This window comes from Nelumbo lutea, chromosome 5, assembly GCF_056320005.1.
Source record: "Nelumbo lutea isolate HS-2025 chromosome 5, American lotus-T2T, whole genome shotgun sequence".
Lineage (NCBI taxonomy): Eukaryota > Viridiplantae > Streptophyta > Magnoliopsida > Proteales > Nelumbonaceae > Nelumbo > Nelumbo lutea.
The window spans coordinates 32,213,859-32,239,988 of NC_142688.1; the positions used below are offsets into that span (position 1 = coordinate 32,213,859).

Sequence of the window (26,130 nt, forward strand, 5' to 3'; positions counted from 1 at the left end):
TACATCAATTGGCGCCGTCTGTGGGAACACGCTACGAAAAGCTAAGTTCTCATCCTACAAAAGCTAAGTTCTCATCTTACCAAAGCTAAGTCCTCACTTTTTTGAAGCTATCACCATATAGTTTACATTTTTTATGAACTCAAAAACTATGCAGGGAGCTAACAGACTAAGTAGCTCTACCAACCTTACTTTCAATTCAGATAATGCCTCATCAGTCCTCTCCGCAAGGTCCCCCCTACAAAGATGAGCTCTTCGTGGCTTCCGCAGGATTTGACAGCCAACAGACTACATAGGCGCCCTTACCGGTCGAGCCTTCCAAGGCTCCCGTGTGAGCTGGCGACCTAAAGTTAGTAGTGCTGCCCCCGAAGGTCGAGCTCCTAGTAGCTTCTTGTAGGAGTGGGTGACCGGCATTACGAAGCTGATGCAACACAATCATAGCTCAACACCTCACAGGCAAAGCCTACGGGCCACATTACTGCTTAAGACCCGGTCACCTCTCCGGCATGGGCAAAGTCAAAAAAGAGTAGACTACGAGTCACTCCCAAAACCCTACGGGCCACATTACTGCTTGAGACCCGGTCGCCTCTCCGGCACGGGCAAAGTCAAAAAAGAGTAGACTACGAGTCGCTCCCAAAGCCTACGGGCCACACTAGTAATTGGATCAGCACTTACTAGCTCATCGACTTACGGGCCAAAAGAAATCTACTCCCTTCATTGAGTTACTATCAGCTCGGGATTGGGGGGCTATTGATGATGGCAGATTTGACCCTCCACTGAAATTGTGACACGTGGCACCTTGTGACATCTAGGAAAACACCCAGCCAACAAACTTACGAAGTTGGTGACCCACCCAGGCACCAGTCTGGCCGGCCTGGCGTGACCTGCGCGGGGCCTGACGCGTGCCTGCGCGACCTGCGCGCGGCACACGCGACCTGCGCGACACGCGTGCGGCCTAGCGCGCGGCCTGCGCGTACTGCGTACGGCCTGCGTGAGCTGCGTGCGGTGTGCGGCCTGCGCGACCTGGCCGACCTGGACCAGCCTAGCGCATGATCCGGCCAAGGCACCCACCGACAAACCTGGCCTAGACACTGACCCACCAACTGACACAGGCGCCAGCTTGACGACCTGGTCTAGACACTGACCGGCCGACTGACACAGGCGCCGACCTGACGACCTGGCCTAGACATTGACCCGCCGACTAACGCAGGCACCCCTCTGACAACCCGGCCCAGGCGCCGACCTGGCTGCCTGACACAAGCGCCAGCCTGACGACCTCGAGGAGTTCACCACCGTACCCCGGTTCTGACAGGATGCGGCGAGTCTTACCATTTGGAGGCTTTTCACCCACCTAACCCGCGAGGACTCCGGTATATAAAGACCTCACCCCCCAAAGGGGAGGGGGAGGAAAAAAGGGAAGTAACCCCTGCTCTCTAGCTCTCTCATATTATCTTCAAAGCTCTCTACAATAAGAGTGCTACTTAAGCGTCGGAGAGCCCCCACCGGGAAAATACCCCTAGGACCTCTGATTCAGTTCTCGCAGGTCCCTCAGCTCCCGCCGCCTACAAAGGAGAGTAAATCACCTCACGCGGAGGGTAGTCGGGTTGCGCTGCACCAGGGAGCTCCACCATCCTCTGAGTTGTAGGCCGCCTAGGAGCAAGTCAAGTGACGAGTCCACCAGGCAGTTCGCCACCAGGGAGTTCGCCACCAGGCAGTTCGCCACCAGGCAGTTTGCCACCAGGCAGTTCGCCACCAGGGAGTTCGCCACCAGGCAGTTCGCCACCAGGCAGTTTGCCACCAGGCAGTTTGCCACCAGGCAGTTCACCACCAGGCAGCTCACCACCAGGCAGTTCGCCACCAGGCAGTTCGCCACCTGGCAGCTCGCCACCAGGCCATTCGCCACCAGGCAGTTTGCCACCAGGCAGTTCACCCCAGGCAGTTCGCCCCAGGCAGTTTGCCACCAGGGAGTTCGCCACCAGGCAGTTCGCCACCAGGCAGTTCGCCACCAGGCAGTTCACCACCAGGCAGTTCGCCACCAAGCAGTTCGCCACCAGGCAGTTCGCCACCTGGGAGCTCGCCACCAGGTAGTTCGCCACCTGACAGTTCACCACCGGGCAGTTCGCCACCTGACAGTTCACCACCGGGCAGTTTTCCCCCTGGCAGTTCTCCATCGAGCAGTTCGCCAGTAGGCAGTTCACCACCAAGTATCTCATTACTAAGGCACGCCACCATCGGGTCAAATAACGAGGTACTTAGCCAAAAAATCTCACATCACAAAACATTGGTACGTAGCCGAAAACGGTTACATCAGATTGCATTGAATATCTTAAAATCACCTATTTTCAACTCATTTAATATCAATAACCTATTTCCCCATTTGTCCTCTTTTTTATAAATAAATTTCAATATAGAGGGGTAAATTTTATCCTTAGAAAGTTCCAGAAATATTCTTGAGGCCATTCATGCTTTTTAAAGTAGTATAGATATAATATTTTTCTCTCATTCTCTCTCCTCTCTCTAATAATATAATATCTTGATAATAGTGTAAAGCTTTATTAATGACATGATAATGGTGTAGAGCTAGCTTTATTGATGACAATGATTTTTTATATTTTTAAAATAAAAAGGAAAAATGCAAAAAGGAGAAAATAGATAAATACCTTTGTTGAAAGGAAAGGCTTGACGTTTAGGTATTTTAGGACCCCTAGAGAAAAAAGGAATTAGGGGTGTTCATTCGGTCAGGTTGGTTTGATTTGGTTCAAAAATAGAACCTAACTAACATTTAAGTTAGGTCATTTTTATGAATCGAATTAGACTTGAAATGAACCAAACCAAACCAAAATTAAATTAGTTTGGTTCGGTTAGTTCAATTAATTTGGTTAGCTAAAATATAAATGTATTTTATATTTATATTAATAATTATTATTAAAATACATCAACATTTATAACTAAAATATATATTATATTATTAATATAAATAATAATGTTAATATTAATATGAATATTTATAATTAAAATATAATATATGTATTTTATTTTGGTTAATTCAGTTTTTAGTTCGGTTGAATTTTTTCTCAAACCAAACTCAAAATTGAAAATCAAAATTTCTAAAATCTTAAAACCAAACCAAATAAAACACCAAATTAACTAAACTGAAATGGCTTATTCGCTTGGGTTCGGTTCGATTTTTAGTTTGATAACCGAATTTGAACACCCAAAATGAAATTCCCATTCAAGAGTCTTAAGTAGTAAAGAACTCATGAAAAAAAACCCCTCAAAACCTAATATTATTAAATTAATAATAATAATAATAATAATAATAGAAGAAGAAGAAGAAGAAGAAGAAAACAATAGTGTGAGAACAACTGAAAACAACAACATTATGAGATAGAAAATATATGTTTAACAAGTTAGTACCTAGGGGGTGTTCTTTTTCTGGATTTTGAGAGGGGGAAAGTTGGTCAGTGGGATTTTGATTTCCATTGACCAAGAATCCCATGTTCTTTTTTCAGATTTATGTGGGGATCAGGGAAAGTTTATTTTCCTATGTATCATTGTAAATGATACCCATCTCGTAGGTCGGTAAATAACTTTCCCACCTTGGGGGGAAGTTGCCAACACTTGAATGTGACAAAAATGCCCCTTATAATAATGGATTTTTATGACTAAAATGGTCATTGCCTTATTTACATGGGTAATAAAAGAACATGGATAACATGGGTGAGTGCATTTACCTAGATAAGTAACTTACCGAAAAGCAAACTGGCCTTAATGAGAATGAAATAGACTAAAATAAAGGGGGGGGGGGGGAGGACTTATATAGACCATGATTTAATACCCAATTTAGCTAAACGTGAATATGATGGACTTCGTTCCCCGATGATGATGCTAAGATTGTTGGTGCTATCTTTTTTTCTCTTTTTTGATATTTTGGAAAATGCATTAAAATGAAGAGTGGTGCTTGGTGAAGGCTCTATGCATCCCCAAAACAAATATTACAAAGGGTAGGATCAGACAAGTATGAGTTGGAGATCTCCATCGAATGCTTGAGAGCCGCCAATCTATCACTCGCAATATTTCCTTCCCTCAACACATACTCATAAGAAATTTGGAGGTCATTATCGGTACTAATATCCATACAAAGACTGATGAAGGGCCTGTTTCACATGTCTTTTTGAAAAGATCTTTTGGTAGTTCTGACATGCAAAAAGACCTATTGAGTTTTTGCATGAAGATCTGAGCAGCCCGAAGCAAGTTTGACAGATGCACGTCTTTCCGTGTCTTTCACATTTTTCCTTTTCGTGCGAGAATAAAATGCGAAAGACACGAAAAGCTTCATTTGAAGCTTCTCAAAATCAGCCCGAAAATGGACTTCTCGCATCTTTTCTGCGCTCCATCTTTTGGCGTCTAGATCTTCCACAAACCAAATGGGAATAGACCGAAAGTCGGTCTTCTCGGCTTGTAAACAGCCAAAAGATCACGCAGAAAGACACATCAAATGGACCCAAAGTTACTAACAATCTAAGGAGGATCTAACTGTCCACGTAAGCTATTGATAAAGATGCTTGAGTCTCTTTCTATAATGAACTTCCACTGCTTGAACCAAGACACAATGATATTAATTTTTCCACTGCCACCCAAGCTTCAACTTCATTGGTTGAGCACTCTCCTATGTCTCTACAACTAACCCATAAGACAAGCCCACTGCCATATCTTAGAATATCTCTAATTGCACATATGCCATCAGCCCTCCTTGATGCGTCAAAATTTATCTTAACCAAGCCGTTGTTTGGTTTCACCCATTTCACTAGAATGTTATTGTCACTGATTCTCTTGTCTAAAATCCCATGCCTTTCCCTCATAGCTTTAGACTTAGGGTTTCGATATAAAGCTAGGATCTAAAAATGTTGCTTTAGTATATAGAGTTTACTTTAAAACTATGAACACTATATATCCTAATAATAGGATAATAGGTATAAAGGGAATGATGACCCTATTTCAAAATAATGCAACAAACAATTTCATTATTCTGAAACCAATTCTATGGAAAAAGGGACCATGGCTAATGTAGATCCACCTAAACTAATAGAATCCAAAGAATTAGATTATATAATAAGTGAAAATGACGGATCAATTGAATTAAGATTTAGAAGGGCCTTTGTCTCCTATAAACCATCATATAGTGAACCTTTGGAGATAAGATCTGTATTTTCAAGGAGATCATTTGACTTATTAAAACCACCTCTAGGAATCAAGTACGCTACATATGAGATTATGATTAAAATAACTCCACCCTCAGTAAAATCTTATGAGCCAACACAGGCACACTTTGAAATAAATATCTTAGAAATAGAAGAAGAAGAATCCCAGAGAGGTAAGACCTCTTTATGGATAGACTAAAAAGAGGCAATGAATGGTTCTTTCCCACCTTCCTTAAAGGAGAAAGGGATAAAATAAGAACCTTATGGTATAAAGAAATCATTAAGGGTAGAGAAAATATACCCTTTTGGGAATGGTTTTCTAAGTAAAAAGAATTTGCTGATAATAAGCCACCTGAAGACAACTTAGAAGTATGTATCACTGAGAAATTATCTAAGCGTTGGAAAACAATTAGAGGAAAAATCATGGAATCATTGTTTTTTAATCATGGAAAAATCATGGAAAACAATTATCTAAGATGATAAATTAACTCTTGATCATTGTTTTTTAATAATATAACAAATAGGATAAAAGATCCCTTAAACACTTTTCGAAATCTCTGACCAAAGGACTATTGTTACCAAAACCTATATTTGTCAAGGAGCTTTTTAGGAAAGATATCATCTGTAACTACCCAAGATGTCCGCCACACATAGACCATGTGTGCCTAAAGATTGAATCTGAATACATTTTATGGTAAAAATGATATAATACCCATCACCCCTCAGAAGTGGCCCTAGTGTCCGAAGTAGTGGTCGCCTTGGCCTCGAGTTGTGGAAGGGGCTCCTTGGAAGTCTGGGTGGCCTTGGGTTCAAGTGAGGTCCCCTTTGGCTATTCCTCCTTGACGAGGTCAACCATTGGCATGGCTTCGGCTGCACCCCGTATGGTGGGCTCGGAAGTTACGACCTGAGGAGCTTCTTAGGAAATCACCTTCCTCTTTTTCCTCCTCTTAGCCTGAAATAGCTTAGAAGTTGGCACACGACATGTATCCTACACGAGAAGTTCAAAGATACGTTAAGGCCAAAGAGAGAAAGAAATATGCTAGAACTTGAAAAGGCGACCTACTCGGAGGACTCAGCCCAGCTTGTATCAGCTTCTCCTCGGCCAAGAATTCACTCAGCTCCAACCTCTTGTCCACTAATAGATGCACTCTAATTTGCATCCTCTCACTCAATGTATCCTCCCTGGAGTCTCTAGTCCCACTCTCCATGCCATTGAGAACAGCCATCCACCATTTCAATTGAGAAAGAAATACCTCATCTTCTAGTCCAGTACCTTGGAAGGGAAGTCGTTCAACAATTTACACCAAGGCCGGTAGGACAAGTAGTAGCTATACATCCCAGGAGTATTGGAGGGTTTTTCTTTATGTGGCAGATGTCGACGAAGGTCTTAAGATTTAGGGGAAACCGGCGTGGTGACAGAAGGAGATGGTGCCAACCAGGGTCCTAATAGAGTTGGGGTGGAGCTGATCTAGGCTAACATTGTAGTAGTTTAGCACCTTGGGAATAAGGAGGTGAGGGGGGAATGAAGACTTAATTTCAAGGCATCCTCGATGATAGCAACCTCGTTATCGACATGCTTCCATGGGAACTACCCAAGGAGAAGGGAATATCTGAATTGGTTTGGTATCCTATACCAATCTACGAGCTCGTAAACATCTTTGACAGCCAGTTCGGTGGAACCGAGCTCATATTTATTTTTGGGTTGACGACGGGAGGATGAGGCTCCCTTATTGGAACGTCGTTGTTCTTGGGCCGAGGACCCCTCCTCGGCATGGCAGGACAGACCCCTCTCTTCCCCAGACTCGACACCCAACATGATGAAAGCAAAGAACAAATCAAGGGGGAGATGACTCACCTAGAATGAATGGACCAACCTCACCGACTACACCATTGACTTCAACAATGTCGAAGCTCCACAACCTCACTATGCACCAGAACTCCAAGGTTAAGGACAAGAGAAATGGGCCTCTGAGGGTCCTATTTATAGATAGTTGGACTGAACTATGGATAGTTGAGATCAATTGGATCCAATGGTTTGCAAGGACATGGCAGTTCATATTCCAAGGCGAAATCAATTTAGCACGTTTTTGACGACTACGTGACCTAATGACTGTGTGGCATCCGCGTGTTCCCAGTATGCTACCTCGTGCCTAGGTTGGATTGATCAAACCAACATAATCCTGAGCCATTGATTGAACCACGATCAAAGTTGGAACTCGGATAAAATCACCTCGAGTTAAGACTACTCCCTCATCGGACTGATCACGCCAGACTCAGGAATAGGGGGCAATTGATGAGGGGTAATTTGGTTGTCCAATGATATCATGACACTTGGCATTACATAATAGTAGAATGACATCTTTGCACCGCATAAGAGGACTCCAGGAGCACTTCTGACACTTCACAAACCGCCTTGATGACCTTGGCACCACATCGGTAGGCCGAACTACAAACAGCCAGGCAAGATCTTAAGTTGGCGTAAGAGGCGACCTACTTCCACTAATCTAACTAGACTTCGTTTAGCGACCTACCTGACGTGTCGAGCGACCTCCCCCTTAATAAGCGGGCTATCATCTTTGAATTTCTCGGAATCACAACGCCATGTTGGAAGAGCTGGTTATTGCCCTGCCCGCTTCGAGCGGGATTGGATAAACGTTACCTACTTACGTGGAGTCTACCTCTAGGCGTGAAATCACCTCCAAACCAGATGGGCCAAAGATCCCAAACGCGTTTCGTGAGGCTCATGGTAGCTTGCCTATATAAAGGACTCACCTCGAACCTCACAAGGTATGCATGATTTAGCTCTCGCAACTCTCTAACTCTCTTGCTTTCTTGCAAAAAATTACTCACTTGCTAACTTAAGCATCGGAGTACCCACCCTGGGTTAAGCTACCCAAGCACTCTAATAATCACTTTTTTGTAGCTTGACCAGGCGACCTACTTAGTCCGACGTCTGATCTGTCTACCAATAGGGAGCACCAGATCGCGCATCATCAATAATATCTTGACAATAGTGTAAATCTTTATGAATATTCACCTCTTGAATTCTAGATTTAAGTCCTAAAATCTAAACTCTTGAACCCTAAATCCTATACCTCTAAACCTTAAGTTTATGTTTAAAATGATGAGTGTGGGATGCATGTTCTCCAACTAGGCAGGAACCAAGTATCTTTCTACAACCTAAATCTTAATTCCTTAAACCCTAACCCTAAAACCTAAGCCCTATTAAATCCTAAACCACCAAACCTCATGATATATTCATTTGTTTGGTAATGTGGGTTCCATGGTAAATGAAGTTTCCTTTGGATACCATTAATACCTATCTCCTAAGGAAGGAGATGCTATAAACTAAATCAACTTTGACAAAATTACTTATTAAATAGGCTTTAAAAAAAACTACAAAGGAAAAAAATGAAAAAACAAAAAACTTACTTGAACAAAAAAAGAATATAGATAAATACACTTACCACAATCACCTAGATAAATAACTTAACCCAATAGTGAACCTAAAGCAAGACCATCCCGCCCCCCCACCACACACACACACACACACACAGGATTCCTACTCTAAAGTCTGTCAAAAAGTAAATAACTAACTTATGACAAAATGCCCCTAAAATACTAATATTAATAAAAATAATAAAATATTATTAAATTTAAGACAATAACAATAACAATAACAACAACAATAATAATAATAACTAAAATATTCATAAAATAATAATAATTAAGTACAAATAAAATATTAATATATTATAATTAAATATTAACATGCTATTTATTAAATAATAACAAATTAATTTACAAAAATAATAGAATTTTGTTAAACTAATAAGAAAAATAATAATATATTAATAAAATATTCATAAATTAATGATAAATATTAAGATATTAATTATTAAATTCTAATGAAATAATAATAATAATATATTAATAAAATATTAATTATATATATTCATAAAATAATAATAAACTAATACAAAATTAAAAAATTTTGATTGATTTCGATTCCAACTCCTAATAAACCAAATAAAAACAATTAATATTTCCATTCTAATTATTGATTGAACCAAACAGACGTCAAGAATAGATAATTCTGATTCCGATTTCAAAGAATTTAAACTCCGGTCCTGTTGGTAAACGAAAGTACGAAACGGATCCTTATTTGGTTGTCTTGATCTTGTCATTTAAGAGTTAAGACCATGACATTCCTTTCCAAATTCCAAGAGGAAAAACGACCTCTCACCAAAAGATGGAAACACGACAAATTAGTGAATTACTAGCCCAGCCTAGCTTGAATCGAACATAATATTCTGGTCCACACGTGTCGACATTGTTGATACTGTAGCTCCCACTGTCAGCCATCCAAAAGGAATCCGACTTCAATACTTAATTAAATCCATTGAATTCCAAATTCCAGGCCAAGTAACTCATCCGAACGAGAGACTCTTGCATTCAAAAATCCGCATGCAAGAGTCGCCTTAAATAAATAAGAACCTGAGAAAGAAGCTGCATGTGGTAACACGTATTGACATCGTTGATACTTGATACACTAGCCAGTAGGTCCCACTGTCACATGGGTGGTCCTGATTCCTAAGCACCACCGGTAGAAGTTACCTGTACGAAGCAACGAAATTTTGACTATGACCACGACAGGACCAAATAATCCTGACCAAAATGGATGCAGGGTAGAAGACAATGAGACATCATGGGACCTTCCCAGCAAAACGATCAGAACATGGATTCTTAAATGATGAATGTGGGGTTCCACCACTCAATCCATTAATATTTCTAAAACAGAAACGTAATCGATTCCAATGGCTAGGCACATGTACAGGATAAAAAATAAATAGACGATTAAAAAGAAAAGCAAAATAAGAAGATATTCCATCATGCTGCCTTTGGAATCGGTTTAAACAAAAATGATATACAAGTTTACATTGGTTTGATTTTTTCAACGTTTGTATGGAGAGTTAATGGAGATTGATGTAATACTTCACTTTGGTTTAAATTTAGAGGTTTTTATCATTTTAGTCTATTTTTAGAATTCTAGTTCCACCTATAATTAGGGGTAGATGCTAGCTCAGAATTGATACCAATTTACGGGTGGGTATGGGTGTTATAGGTGGAGCTGTTCATAAATTTAAATTGTTGTAAGTTTGCAATTCAAATCTAAATTCTGAAGTGGAGTGCAAGTTAAATATCCCTTAAATTTACTGGCATTTGGATGGAATGGAATTTTACATTGTAAATCAATGAAAAACCTAATCAAATATAATATTTTACATTGAGTATCTAATATAAATAATACATCAATAAAAATGATGTAAAACTTTGTACTTTTCACATCATGCTTTTCAAAGTGCAATGGTCATTTCCTCACGCTTTGGTGTAAAACGTAATTAGTGTATTTTATACCCATTCCAAATGCATCATCAGGTGCATTTGATAAGAATGCATATGTTTGGTAAATTTGCAATCTTGTTTGGGTAAGAATGCATTTTCCGTGCAAATAATAGTAAGAATGTTTTTTCTTTTTGTCCAAATTTTTGCATATTAGGCTTAATTTGAAAGGAGCATAAATATAAATACATACAAAATAATACAAATTACAAGGTTTTGCATTCTACATATTTGCATTCATAATCCTTCCAAATTAAATTGAGCCATGGAAAGGGTGCAAATACAGATATATAGAATGTAAAACCTTCTATAGGAGCCTTAAGTAATATGTGGACAGTTGGTAGGTTTTCTAAATAGGAGATTGGGATATATAGGATTAAATGAACTCTTTAGCTGATAATCAGGATGGGTCCCATGTATTTTAAGACTGGTGTGGAGTCTTATCATTGATTTTACAGCCTCTTAAAACGTTCAGCTAATGAGAAAAATTAAGCTCTTGTTTGGTATTTTGGAGTTTCAAGTATAAATGCCATGGCATCAACACCATATAGGTATTTTGAGTTTAATAATCAATTTTCTATTTAGTTGGAGACTGTTTATTACAAAGAAAGTTTCACTTTTCACATTTAGATTACACACATTTTTAATATAAATTTAGGGTTTAAGGTTTAAAATTTAGGATTTATAGATACAAGACTTCCAACCCTGTTAGGAGGCAAGTAAATCCCAACTGATTTGATACATGATTTGGTGCCGACACAATGACACGAATGAAGAATACAAATTTCTCACCAAACAAGATTCGTATGCAAATAGTCGTTTTCATGTTACAAATTCAATTAAAAAACATTACAGATTGAAACACCAATAGCACCAAACACATCCTAAATGGGTGTTGATGTAACCGTTTTTGGCCATGTACCAATGTTTTATGATGTAAAATTTTTTGTCTAAGTACCTCGTTATTTGACCCGGTGGTGGCGTGCCTTAGTGATGAGCTACTTGGTAGTGAACTGCCTACTAGCGAACTGCTCGGTGGAGAACTGCCTGGGGGTGAACTGCCTAGTGGCGAACTGCCTGGTGGCGAGCTGCCTGGTGGTGAGCTGCCTGGTGGCGAACTGCCTGGTGGCGAACTGCCTAGTGGCGAACTGCTTGGTGGCGAACTGCCCGGTGGCGATCCGCTCGGTGGCGAATTGCCCGGTGGCGAGCTGCTCGGTGGTGAACTACCTGGTGGCGAACTACCCAGTGGCGAACTGCCCAGTGGCGAGCTGCTCGGTGGCGAACTGCCCGGTGGCGATCCGCTCGGTGGCGAATTGCCTGGTGGCGAACTGCTTGGTGGCGAACTGCCCGGTGGTGAACTGCTCGGTGGCGAACTGCCTAGTGGCGAACTGCCTGGTGGCGAACTGCCTAGTGGCGAACTGCCTGGTGGCGGACTGCCTACTAGGCGGCCGATGACTTAAAGAATGCTGGAGCTCCCTGGTGCGGTGCAATCCGACTGCCCTCAGCGTGAGGTGGTCTTTTTTCCTTTGTAGGCTGCGGGAGCTGAGGGACCTGCGAGAACTTCATATTTTCCTCCTCTTTGTAGGTGGCGGGAGCTGAGAGACCTGCGAGAACTCCATCTTTTCCTCCTCTTTGTAGGCGGCAGGAGCTGAAGAACCTGCGAGAACTGAATCAGAGGTCCCGGGGGTATTTTCCCGGTGGGGGCTCTCCGACGCTTAAGTTAGCACTCTTATTGTAGAGAGCTTTGAAGATAATATGAGAGAGCTAGAGAGCAGGGGTTAGTTACTTCCATTTTTTCCTCCTCTTTGTAGGCGGCGGGAGCTGAAGGACCAACGAGAACTGAATCAGAGGTCCTGGGGGTATTTTCCCGGTGGGGGCTCTCCGACGCTTAAGTAGCACTCTTATTATAGAGAGTTTTGAAGATAATATGAGAGAGCTAGAGAGCAGGGTTACTTCCCTTTTTTCATCCCCCTCCCCTTTGGGGGGTGAGGTCTTTATATACCGGAGTCCTCGCAGGTTAGGTGGGTGAAAAGCCTCCAAACGGTAAGACTCGTCGCATCCTGTCAGAACCGGGGTACGGTGGTGAACTCCTCGAGGTCGTCAAGCTGGCGCTTGTGTCAGGCGGCCAGGTCGGCGTCTGGGCCAGGTTGTCAGAGGGGTGCCTGCGTCAGTCGACGGGTCAGTGTCTAGGCCAGGTCGTCAGGTCAGTGCCTGTGTTAGTCGGCGGGTCAGTGTCTAGACCAGGTCGTCAAGCTGGCGCCTGTGTCAGTCGGCGGGTCAGTGTCTAGGCCAGGTCGTCAAGCTAGCGCCTGTGTCAGTCGGCGGGTTAGTGTCTAGGCCAGGTTTGTCGGTGGGCGCCTTGGCCGGATCATGCGCTAGGCTGGTCCAGGTCGGCCAGGTTGTGCAGGCCGTGCGCAGTTCGCGCAGGTCGCGCGTGCCGTGCGTAGTTCGCGCAGGCCGTGCGCAGGCGCGCGTCAGGCCGCGCGTAGGTCGCGCCAGGCCGGCCAAACTAGTGCCCGGGTGGGTCACCAACTTCATAAGTTTGTTGGCTGGGTGTTTTCCTAATTGTCATGAGGTGCCACGTGTCACAATTCCATGGCCAAATCTGCCCTCATCATGTGTCATGGAAATTTTAAATTCATCAAGTTGCCGAAAACAATAATTCTTCGCCATTGATTACCTCCACTTCCATTTTGCTTTTACAGAATATCTCTTTATGTACACTATACACACAGTAGCCACTGTATCATGAACTACAGAATCCTTTAATACATACATCCTAAAATCCGCTAGGCCCGTTGGCATAGCTTTGGGATTTTTACTGTGTATCTTAACACTTCATCTAATTCAATGTAAGGCCACGTTAATAAATCGAGGGCTGTGATTTCACAGCTTTAGCCCAAAGCAACACTAACGGCGTAGCAGATAGTTCTCCTCCTGCTGCTTTACTGTACAGAAGGCTCAGGAGCTACGGATAAAGAAGAGCCATCTAGGGACCTTCGTGGCGCAGTCAGGTTTGCTCCTATAAATAGACTCGGAGAGAAGCACTAGCTGTAGTTGGAGCAGCTCTTCAGACCACAGAAGAGAGAATTTCGGGCCGACGAGGAAGGCGGAGACGCTGCGATCTTCTCTCCTCTTCGTCACACCTCACAGTCTAGAGCTTTTCACAGGCAAATAAGAAACAAGACTCCGACTCAGAACGCCGAATTAAAGGTGCGATTCTTTCTCGTCCCTTATTCCGCTTTCCCTTCTTTATTTAATTTACTAGTTCGGCTAGATCTTGAAGTTCTTTCTTCTTCATGAGCTCTTCATGGTGTCCAAAGAAATTTTTAAAAGAAAATGCTTCTCTGTAACGAAATTTTGCTAACTTCGCTTTCTGAAATTCGTATTCCATGGATCGAATTCGCGTGAAAACTCAACTAATCGAGTAGATAGCTAGATAATTTGCTCTTCCTCTCGATATTGAATTTCATGATCAAAAGAGGAAGATAACCGACAACTATTATTAGAGAAAATACAAAAGAGTACGAGTACGTGTTCTTTAGCTGCTTACCATTGAATTGGAATCTAAGGTAATGTCAGTGTCCGTGTCAATTAAGAATGTGCACTGTCCACATTGGTACTCTCTTTCGTATCTCGGGAATAGTAACAACTAACAATAGGAGAACACGACGCAAAGGATAAGGCCCCGATTCCATCTGTTTTCTGAAGATGGTATTCTAGTGTGTTATTCATTACTCATTACCATGGTTTAAACGCCGGTGCATATCAGACGTTGAAACTCTGTGATAGCGTATGAATTGGAAATGCGATAAATCATTCTTTATTTCAAAGTTTGTAGGAAAGTTCGACTTTGGATTTATTACCTTTTCAAAAAAAAAAAAAAGAAAACAGATTTTTCAAGAAAAAGAAATAAAACAAGTACTAAAGAACAAAAAAAATGGGAGGGGGAGAGATGTTAAGAGTAAATTAAAAATTCAGTTGTATGCCTTCAAAATTCAGTCATACATCTAGAGCATTTGGCCGACCCGTAGATCTTGACACATGAAGTCGGCCAGATGCATCCTGGCTATCCCGTGTACTTGATATGTGGCATCGGCTTGATATCTGATCACCCATCATCAATCACTTTCAACTATTTCTACTCTCAGACAATTCCGATTATAAAAAGGGGTCCCTACATCAGATTCTTCACCCTTGGCATAACTTTCGGGGCCTTTGATATATTTCTTCTCTTAATAAGTTGGATTTATCAGCCGCAAATACTATAAATTACCTTGTTGCCTTCAACTCTACATTTGGCAGCAACAGCAACAACTAATTTGCTTAGTTAAACACATATCCTAATTTTCATAGTAAAAATGCTAACAATTATAAGATTGTTATAAAATACCAAAATTCTAAAGTTAATATATATAAGATTTTTTATTGTGCTGTCGAGATTTCCTTAGCTCCTAATTCAAATTTTTGTGGTTTTGTAATGTAAATTTTGTAACTAAATTCTAATTTTTTTATTATGTTCATACATTTATTGTTGTTTGATATTCTCTGATATGTTGATTTCAAGATGACATGTTGAAAATAATAAAATTGTTTTACTCACCAAAATGTTAAGTGGTCTTTACAGTTTGATTATGTGTGTTTTCTTGCTACTGGCTACTTGATTAAGAAAAAGAAAACATTTATTGAGTGTTTTTCAATTGTTGTTTAATGTTTTATATATTTAAATTGGATTTCCTTGTCTTTTGCCTTGTTAATTATAACCGGGGTGGCTGGGCAGGTGGGTGGGTTGGGTAAAGGCACAAAGTGGGTAACCGAGTGCAGATGGGTGTGTTGGGTACTAAGAAAGCCCAAGCAGGTGGGCTAGGCAATGGCGAAGAGATTGAAGTGCTTGTGTGCACTGGACAAGTCGTGGCATGCGCCTACGCGAAAGTCCCATATGGGACTCTTGTTTGAACATATGGGGCTCATTCATTGCTAATGCTTGTCTATTTCAAAATTGGTCCTTCATTAAGCTAATGAAAAAAATACACCAATTAATAAAATAAAAATATAAAAACCAAATAATTTATAAGATGTATCTCAAATAATTTTTTTTGGTATTCCATCTTCCATCTGTGGAATGAAGGTATTCCAGTGTGAAAATTAGAAAAAATTCAAAGTCAGTCCTAGACTCCTTTAATTAATTAGTTACATGATAAAAAAAAAACTTTAAAAAATGGAAGATATTCAAGGTAAAAAAAGCTTTTACAATTTACTTAAGCTTACCACTTTTATGATCCCAATTGATTAGTTATATGTTTTTTCTTTTTTTTTTGATAGAATCAGAAGGGGTTACACAGAACAGGGGGTAGCACGTCCTAAAAAATCAACACAACAAATAACAATTAAATTCCTAGAAGTGGAACTATTGTAGACTTCATTAGAATGCACATAATTAACAAGCCAATCTGCAGCCATATTCCTCTCTCTGAAGACATGACGGTAATCCACCATTCCACCAAACTTCTCAAAAAACACCTTACAGCCTTCAATAATCGGCTTCACTCTCCATGTGGGGTTGGTAGCACTCTTCAGATAGTCGATCACTAGATTAGAATCACCTTGAATGATAATGAACCAATTAGAGCAAAATTGTGGGCTCCCCACGTAGTCCATGCCTCTGCCACATTGACAGTAGAAATGTCTAGTTTATAAGCCTTGAAATTAGGGGTGCTCACTGTTCGGTTAACAGAATCATGGGGTGATTTTTTAGACCAAATTGATATGTTTGGTTTTTACATTTAATCGAACCGAAACTGAACTGATGTAATCGGTTAACCGGTGGACCAATTAACAGTGGTTCAATTTTTTGGTTTTTTTATATGCTCTCAAAATTAAAATAAAAAAGGGAAAAATACAGTCGAGGAGAACTGGGAGATGTAGTAGAGAGATCACTAGTGTTGTCGAGCAAATGCAGTCGAACCTCCAGTGTCGCCAAAGCAGGAGGGATCGCCAGTGTCAAAGGTTGTCGGTGATTCGATCGGAGGGTGGAGCGCCGAAGGCCGTCGGTCCGTTGGGGAAGAAGAGAACTGGGAGAGTGGGAGTCTAAAAGAGTGAGAGAGAGAGAGAGAGAGAGTCCATTGCGGAAAAGGGAAAAGGGAAAGAAATAAAGCTTAGAGAGAGAGTCCGAGAGATAGAGAGAAAGAGAGCTTAGAGAGAGACAGAGAGAGAGCTTAGAGATGAGAGAATTGGGACAGTCAAGAGTGGGAGTCTGAGAAAGTGAGAGTTTGAGAGAGAGAGAGAGAGAGAGAGAGAGAGAGAGAGGGAAAACTGAAAAGTCCCTACGTGGCGGGTGTCAGTCAGTCAGTCAGGTTGTTCGAATTGAAACCTGAAAGTCTCAGACTCTCAGTTTGGCTTTTTAATTAGATTTTCAAAAAAAAATATAGTATATAATATTATATATATATATATATATATATATATTCGGTTGGTTCGGTTAACCGCCGATTTTTTTAAATGATTAACCAAAATTGAACTAAAAAATCGGTTAACCGAACCAGTCGGTTTGGTTTTTCAGTTTTTTTTTTTTCCTGCTCACCCCTACTTGAAATCCAATATTCAGCCCATATGGTCTCTAGCTATACAAGCTATCGAACAACTACCATTAATACAAGAGGCATCAAAGCTGACTCTAATCCATCACTTGACCATTTAATAGGAATAGTTTATCTTCTTCTCTAATCAATCACATCCATTTCCTCACTAACTAGGATGTCAGCTCAGGAATTTCGTGCTCTCTCAATAATACTGGGAGGAACCACATTTCTTTATTAAAACCCTATCATTACTTTTTTTCCAAAGTTGCCAAAGAAGCAACATAAATTTTTCCTTTCTATAAGGGCAAATAATTGAACCACCACATTCATTACTAGAAATGAGGTTCCACCAACCGCGAGCAGAACCATTCCGGTCGCTAGGAACCTTAACCGAGTCTCTAGTACCCAACCAAACTTGTTTGGCAATCAGGCAATTTATAAAGATATGGTTTGTGTCTTCTTCATCCCCACAAATCTCACAAGATCCATCAATATCCATCCCTCTTATGATTGGCAATTTCTTAGTGGAAAATTTGTTATTGAGAAGCAAGTAAAGGAAATACTAGTTATGTGTTTTTTCAGTATCATGTCTTTCCGGCATTATAGTCAAACTCCTTAAAATATCAAAAGTTCAACTCCAACTATGCAAATAAATGAATAATCAAATTCATTAAATTTAAGTATTAAACAATCTATTGGTTCTGGACCTTATGGAGTTGATCCTTCTAGGTAGGGGTGAGCACTATTTGATTAAAACCGAAAAATCGAACCAAAAATTTTGGTTTCGGTTTTTTTGGTTTTTGGTTAGATTGGTTCGGCTAATCTGGTTTTTAGTTTCAATTTTTAGAATTAGAATTTCAGCTAATCAAATTAACCAAACTTTTTATTATTATATGTAATATATAATATATAATATAATATATTAATATATAATATACTAAAATTTGATTTCACAATATATATATATATATATATATGGTTCTTCAGACTTGTAACCTAGGCAAGTCTTATTCCATATTTCCAAGTTTTTTCTTCTAGAAGTGTTCAAATTGATTAAAAGTGGTTTTAGGCTGTGGGTATCAAGTTCTTTGATTGAATATTGGTTTTGTTTTATTTTTTATTTTGCAAATAATAATTAATAGTAATACAAGTTATAGGTGAAAGCATTGTCAACTGTATACAACTATTTGGTGAACCCATAGGGGGGACCAAATCCCAACGAACCCCCTCTCTCCCCACTCTCCATAGCACACGTTAACATTTTCGCCACACCATCGGGGGGGGGGGGCATGGTCCCATGGGTCCCCTTATTGGGATATGTTCCTCACAGAGCATTTCTCACATCGACCTCATAGTCACATCCCACCATGTATTGGGAATATCTCCCATGAATAATAGCATACAAGTACAGGAGATGTTTCCAATGTGTAGCTGATACATGTTATGAGATCAGTGTGAAGAGCGCTCTATGAGGAGCAGATTTGGACTCAAGGTAAAGAAGCTATATTGAACCCGATCTATTGACATCCCTATATATTCAACTAGATTTGTATACTTAATAGATAGTGTTTTCCACTTTTTTATGTTAGAATATTTAATATTAATATTAATGTTTATTAATTATTTTATGTTTATATTAAAATCTGTTAGTTGAACTTTCTTTATATATTTCATATTATTTATATCAACCATTCCATTTGTATGTTGATTATGCATTGAAGTATTTTTTATACTTTCATCTCATATTTATATTCATGTGAATTCTTATGAGTTTCCCTAAAGCATCCATAGGTATCTTAATTTTTTGGCTCTATTGTCAAAATTCATGCCTTTCCATGAGTATCCCAATTCGTTTATTGAAATTGTTTTTTTTTGTACTTACATTTTAATTTTAGATTCATTTTCTTGCCAAACATAAAAAATATCAATCTTTTGTTGGAAAAGTAATGGGAAAAGAGAAAATATGAAAAGAATTATTTAGAAAATAAAAAGAATTCTTATATTTCATTTCTACCTTTTGAACTACCATATAGATAGTGTTTGGTACCATTGCAATGTGTTGATGGGACCGGGCTCAAAGTACTGCAATGTGTTGGGGGAATCCCATTCCGCTAAGAACGGGAATCAAAATCCATTCATGCCAAACAAACAATTGGAATTTGAATGGGCCATTCTGATTCCGATTCCAAGCACCTATTCTAGTAAACGAAATAGGCCCTTAATAAAAATTCTAACTCCCATAACCCAATAACCTAATTTAGGGAGTAGGGCTGCAACTGGGCCGAGCCAAGTTGAACATTGGCATGTCTTGGCTTGGCTTGACTTGACTAAAATACTACTAGGTTTTAGTTTAAGCTCTAGTTTTATTCAAACTATATTTTTTGGTTCGAATTTGATTTGATTAAATATTCAATGAGCTCGAGTTTGACTTGAAATCTCAAAAATAAATATATTTATATATTATATACGATACTTTTAATAATATATAGTATATTCTTATATTATATAAAATATAAAAATATATTTTATATTCTATAATATGGCATATGTATGTATGAGCTCATAGAGTTGTAAATCGAGTGTGGGTGGCCCGTGCTTGCTACCTTTAGGATGCTTCAGAGGTCTGGCTTGACATGACCCATGGTATGGGTCCGGGTCATGCCGTGTTGTACCACATACTAGGCTAGTTCGCGGGATGAGCCTTGGGCTTGACTGGTATATTTAAAAAAAAAGTTGAAAAAAGATGAAAAATTTAAAATAAATTAACAAAATAGACAAAAGAAAATGAAAAAATCTTAAAATTTTATTTTATATGAATTTTAATGCATATAATTGTTTATATATATAATAATAAAATGAAATTAATATATATATATATATTGATGTTTACTAATCGAGTTTATCCCAAGGTTCGAACTTAAATTGAACTTAATTTAATTTAAAACCGAATCATTCGATTAGAGATCAATTCAATTGTAGCGAGTCTGCCCACAAATACTGTTTCTAGGTGGGGAAGGTAAAAAAACACCTATATAACACCTAGATGGAAATTTCTTTCAGAAAGAAACACCCCTTGAATTGAAAATAGACCTGAGGAATTTTTCTGACGTCAAATTAGAATCTTTAACACCCATGCTCCACCTTATATTGTCACATTATATATGTGCCACGTAACACCAGTTCACCAATTCAAAGCAACAATTCTCATCTGTCTCATGTGAGGGATCCATCATCATCCATGTTGAAACTTGAAACGCGTACCTTTCTTCTTTTTCTGAAGCCTTTAAAACCTCTTTTCTTGGTAACCAAAATGACTGTAGCACGTGACATGAATACATGATAAGGTCGTTTTTGAGGTCTCAACTTCCAAAGCCTCCCAAAACCTTTATTTGCTTTCTGGAAAGTAACTTTATTAAGCATGGAGACGGGTTGGATACCTGGATTAGGACCGGATCAGGGTTATATACATGTATATCATAATTTTAAAACAAAAAAGAATATAGTCAAACCAAGCATAGCATATTCCAGTTTAGGTTTGGTTGCTGGACGGCGAGTTGAATGGTCTAACCCACCGTCCAAGCTGGGTCAATAGGTGGGTTCTTTTGAAAAAAGGCCAAAAGGAGAATGACTTTTGAGTTTTGACCCATATAAATAAAAATTGTTAAGAGTGGAACACATCAATCCCTCTTACATCTCCATCTATGATGCTTTGTCTTTTCGATTTAGATTAGAATCAGAATATCCATGACTCTCAAGGAGAATTGGTGTTGATGAATAAAGAGAAATAAGGTTTATGTTTTTTTTTTCTCAAGTCACTTCTATTTTTTGACCGGCTAGAATAAGATTCTCATTCCCAAGCGATAAGGTCTAAATGGTCCTTTGGCTTTAGGTAGACAGCTGGATTCTGATTATAAACCCCTATTTCGATAACTGACCTATAATGTATTTGAAGTCGTCAGGGCTTGCGATAGACCCTTTAGCTAGATGCTAAGCTTGATTCGGTCCATGATCATCCCTAGTTTTATAACTCTTGGATGGTGTTGGGTATGTAATATGTAGTGTTTACCTGCAGCCCATTATTTGAAGCACAATTAATAACAGACGGCAAGTAGGGAACGCAATTGCATGATTGATTCTGCAATGTTTTTCTTTCATGAAATATATTGAGTAAAAATATATTTTGATTAGGCATGTTAAATTGATTAAATACTTTCTTACCACTTTCTATTTCTCTCTTATTTTTTATCAAACCAAAATATCCTTAAAATAGAATCTATTTTTCCGTAGTGGTATAATGAATAGGATAACGGGTCACTTGGTCCCTCTGACATATCATAAAAGGGCAACAGCTGAGTGAATGTTTGCAGATTGGATCGCTTGTCCCTCTGACGTCTGATCCCATTGACGACACTACCAAACGAGTTAAAAAAAGGGGTCCAACTTATTTGCAGTTACATGCACATCGGTTGTGACAATGATGAGGTTTTGGGAGTCGGGTCACCAGAAGAATAAAAGAAACAAAGCTGATTCTTCCCTTAATCCCACCCCTGTGGATGCAATGTTTCTGGCCAAGAAAGAGTGGAGCCACCCTGGATCACAACTCATCGTCTCATACTGTGGGCTGGGTAGACCGTGGTGGGTGTCTGGTTGGCCTGGGCCGGTGGGATGTGTTGTGGACCAAGACAAAAAAAAAGATGGTGGGGACAAAAAACGGGAAGGTTCCCTTTCTAACTTTTACGTAGAAACACAGTGTGATCCGAAGGTCCACATCGTTGTTGGTTCACGATACGAGACCCCTAGAACTTCTGAACTTCTTCCATAGTCTAAATGCATCCATCTCGCATTTCTATTGGTAAATAATCATCAGAACCCAAGCCAAGGTATCAGGCCTTGGGGCCTACTGCCTCGGCTCGTCTGTCTCTGTCAAAATGGAAATAGTTGCGATTCTAACGTGCACATGACATTTTTGAGATTTTGAGATATTAGGACAAAAGTGCACGGAAAGTCCAATTATATATACCACTTGCGCATAAAATCCCATAGAGAACTTTGGCTCCTGTTAAATACTAATAATTAATTTCTTTTTAGGTGTATGTTTAAGCCATTGCTATTCAAAAAATTTGACATAAACAGGGAGGTGTTGAATTATCATCCACCGTTAAAAACGATTGTATTGTACCTACAAATAATACCCCACCCCAAACTGAAAATCTGAAAAACCGGAATTTCTTTCCGAAGCCAATGAGCTAAATAAAAAAAACAAAAATTATATGGGTAATTGAGTCAATTCATTTCCTTTTTTTTTCAGACAGTTACTTACTTGCTAAATAATTCTTACCAAACTGTTGAAATGTCAGAACTACGTTAATTGCATCTGATTTGTCCTACCCGATCAGAAATCGTTCAACTATGCTTTCAGATAAAACCGATTTTTCGATGAAAAAGAAACAAAAACCGATTGAAACCTCTTTGGTGGTCCTTTTTGTTATTAATTTAACATCAAACTTGAAACAAAAGAACATTTTGCGTTTCATTTGCAATAAGTGTCCAAAAAGAAAAAAAAAAATATCTATAGCTTTCATGTTCAAATGGGATTTTCTACTCATTTTTCCTATTCACTTTCTATCCGTCTTGAATTGCAGCTACAGAGATATGAATTGAGAGACATGTGGCTGCAATTCATGTTAGGTGGATAATGGGTAAGAAAAGTGAATAGAAAATCTGGATTTGTCGCCTATTTTGATGCCTTTTTAACATAATTAAACCAACTTTTTCTTAGGGTGTTTTGGCAAGGGTAGATATGGAAATATATTTTTATAGCAGGAGTAAAAGCAAAAATATAAAATAAGGATCTTTTGACAATAACCAATGAACCATTCTCATTTTTATTAATGGGTAATAGATATTCTGTTTTTAGGTTTGGTTTCAATTAATCTGGAAAAAAAAAATTCGTTATTAACTGCAAGGTTTTTAAAATTGAATTGGACAGGGAACCATTTAGGGGTCCGGTTCTCGAGTTGAATGGTTCGACTATTCGAACTGAATGGATGGCCCATTTTGACAAAAATTAAAAAAAAATAAAAAAAGCCAAAGTCCTTGAATGATTTGAACGCTCGAATCAGTGGTTTTCTGACCAAATCAACAGTTTTTGGCCAAAGAACGGTTCTAGAGAAAAATGGAATCGGTCAAGTGACTGATTCTCGGTTTTTTCAGTCTAACCATCTGGTCTGATCCGACTTGAAAACATTGATTAATTGAACCAATTGGTTTATTTATAATATATTATAAATTACATAATTTCTAATTGTATGTGCTTGGTTTACTAGAAGTTATGAGTATATATTAAAGATTGATGTGTTTTTATAATAATAATTATTAGTTGCTTGGTTTATTTGGTTGGTGTTGAAATGTTATTGTAGCTGGTTGTTTTTCTTTTAAGTAAGCGAAATACGAGTTTCCTTTTGTTTTTATGAAAACTATAAGGGTGGATTTGGCCCTCCAATGATATTGTGACACATGGCACTTCAAAACAATTAGGTGACACCCAGAACTACTTAGGCAACAACTTGCCTTAGCCAAGTTGATGGTGTTTCACTTGGTGGCTTGGCCCAAGTGCTGACCTGGTGGCTTGGCACAGGTGTCGACCTAGCGGTCCGGCCCAGGCACAAATTGGTGACTTGGCATAGGCGCCGATTTGGCGGCCTGGCCCAGGCGCGAACTGGTGGCCTGGCCCAGGTGCGACCTGGCAGCCTAGCACAGGCGCCAACCTAGTGGCCTGGCCCAGGCACAACCTGGTGGCCTGGCACAGGTGCCGACCTGGCGGCCTGGGAGACGTGGTTGCCGACAAATTCGACATGCATATCCTAACACTCCCACGATCCTTGGAAGTTGGCCCACGTGCCGAATGATCCGGAGGGTGGTCAACGTGCATGGCGGTTACTTCCGGGAATCTCGAACCACTTAGACGACCTTGTGGAAATCTCGTATGCGGTGTGTGAAGACCATGCCAAACAATGCCTATATAAAGGCACCAACCCCAATGGCACTAGGGGGCAAGTAAGCATATTCTAGCTCTCATACTTTGTGATTTTTAGCTCGTAGTTTACTATGAAAGTACTTCTGGCGCCGTCTGTGGGAAACACTACAAAAAGCTAAGTTCTCATCCTCCGAAAGGCTAAGTCCTCCTTTTCCAAAAAGCTAAGTTCTCACCTTTTAGAAACTAAAAGCTCTCACTTTCTAGTTTTCATTTTTTATGAACTCAAACACTATGCAGGAAGTTGATGGCCAACATGCTAAGTAGCTCTACCAACTTTATTTCAACTCAGATAAAGCCTAATCAGTCCTCTTTGCAAGGTACCCTCTACAAAGATGAGCTCTTCGTGGCTTCCGCGAGAGTAGGCGGCCAACAGACTACATGGACGCCCCTGTCAATCGAGCCTTCCAAGGCTCCCGTGCGAGCTGGTGACCTAAAGTCAGTAGTGCTGCCCCCATAGGTTGAGCTCCTAGTAGCTTCTTGTAGGAGTGGGTAACCGACGTCACTAACGAGGCTGATGCAGCGCAGCCGTAGCTCTAAGGCGCGACCTGGCAGCCTGGCCTAGGCACGAATTGGCGACCTGGCCCAGGCACGACCTGGTAGCCTGGTCCAAGTGCGAACTAGCGAACTGATAAAAGACCTCGACACTACGATAAGTCTCAGTCGCCTCCTCAGCATGGGCACATAAGACCTAGTTGCCTCTTCGGCATGAGAAAAATCAAAGATCAAGGAGAGTGGACTACGGGTCGCTCCTAAAGCCAAAGGGCTAAAGTGTCGAACTGGCAAAGACTTCGACACCACATAAGACCTAGTCGCCTCTTTTGCATGGACAAAATGAAGGGTAAAGGAGTAGACTACGAGTCACTCCCAGAGTCTAAGGAATTGAATCAACACTTATGAGCTCATCAAATTAGTCATTTCAGAACAAAAGGAGCAATTTACTCCCTTTACCAAGTTACTTTTAGCTTGGGAGTGGGGGGCAAATGATAAGGGCGGATTTGGCCCTCCAATGATATTGTAACACATGGCACCTCGAAACAACTAGGTGACACACGGAACCACTTAGGCAACAACTTGCCTTAGCCAAGTTGATGGTGTCCCACCTGGCAGCCTGGCCCAAGCGTCGACCTGGCGGCCTGGCCCAGGCGCGACCTGGCGGCCTAGCACAGGCGTCGACTTGACGACCTGACCCAGGCGCGAACTGGCGGCCTGGCGGCCTGGGAGGCGTGCTCGCTAACGAATTCGACATGCATATCCTAACACTCCCACGATCCTTGGAAGTTGGCCCATGTGCCGAACGATCCGGAGGGTGGTCAATGTGCATGGCGGTTACCTATGGGAATCTCAGACCACTTAGACAACCTCGTGGAAATCTCGGATGCGGTGTGTGAAGCCCATGCCAAGCAATGCCTATATAAAGGCACCAACACCAATGGCATTGGGGGGCAAGTAAGCATATTCTAGCTCTCATACTTTGTGATTTTTAGCCTGTAATCTACTATGAGAGTGCTAACTTAAGCATCGAAGTGACCTCGCTAGGTTAGCCACCCCGGGACCTCTGGCATTGATTCCTTGCAGGTCTCTAAAGAACGACGAAGCTCAACAATCAATCCAGCTCGCCACCAAGCAGCTCGGCCCTCTGGTTAGCTCGACACCTAATAGGCAGCTTGACACTATGTTCAGCTCGTCACCTAATAGGCAGTTTGACACTCTGGTCAGCTCGGCAGCTAATAGGTAGCTCGACACTCTGGTCAGCTCATCACCTAACCTGCCTAGCTCGGCCCAGTTAGCTCATCACCTAACCTGCCTAGCTCGGCCCAGTCAGTTCAGCACCTAACCTGCCCAGTTCGGCCTAGTTAACTCAACACCTAATCTGCCCCTAGCTCAGACCAAATGATGAGGTACTTAACACAAAAAA

General features: G+C 40.4%; 1 protein-coding gene across 2 annotated transcripts in view; it reads left to right on the plus strand.

Annotated features, from left to right (window-relative positions):
• Positions 1 to 13,660: 13,660 nt before the first annotated feature.
• Positions 13,661 to 26,130, plus strand: part of LOC148851501 (DNAse I-like superfamily protein) — a 34,253-nt gene continuing 21,783 nt past the window's right edge. Inside the window, exon 1 of one of the 2 annotated variants that reach the window (XM_088944988.1) lies at positions 13,661 to 13,814. The gene's annotated coding sequence lies outside the window, so the exon portion shown is untranslated. The remainder of the gene's footprint in view (positions 13,815 to 26,130) is intronic. The other variant, XM_088944989.1, reaches the window with a different exon arrangement.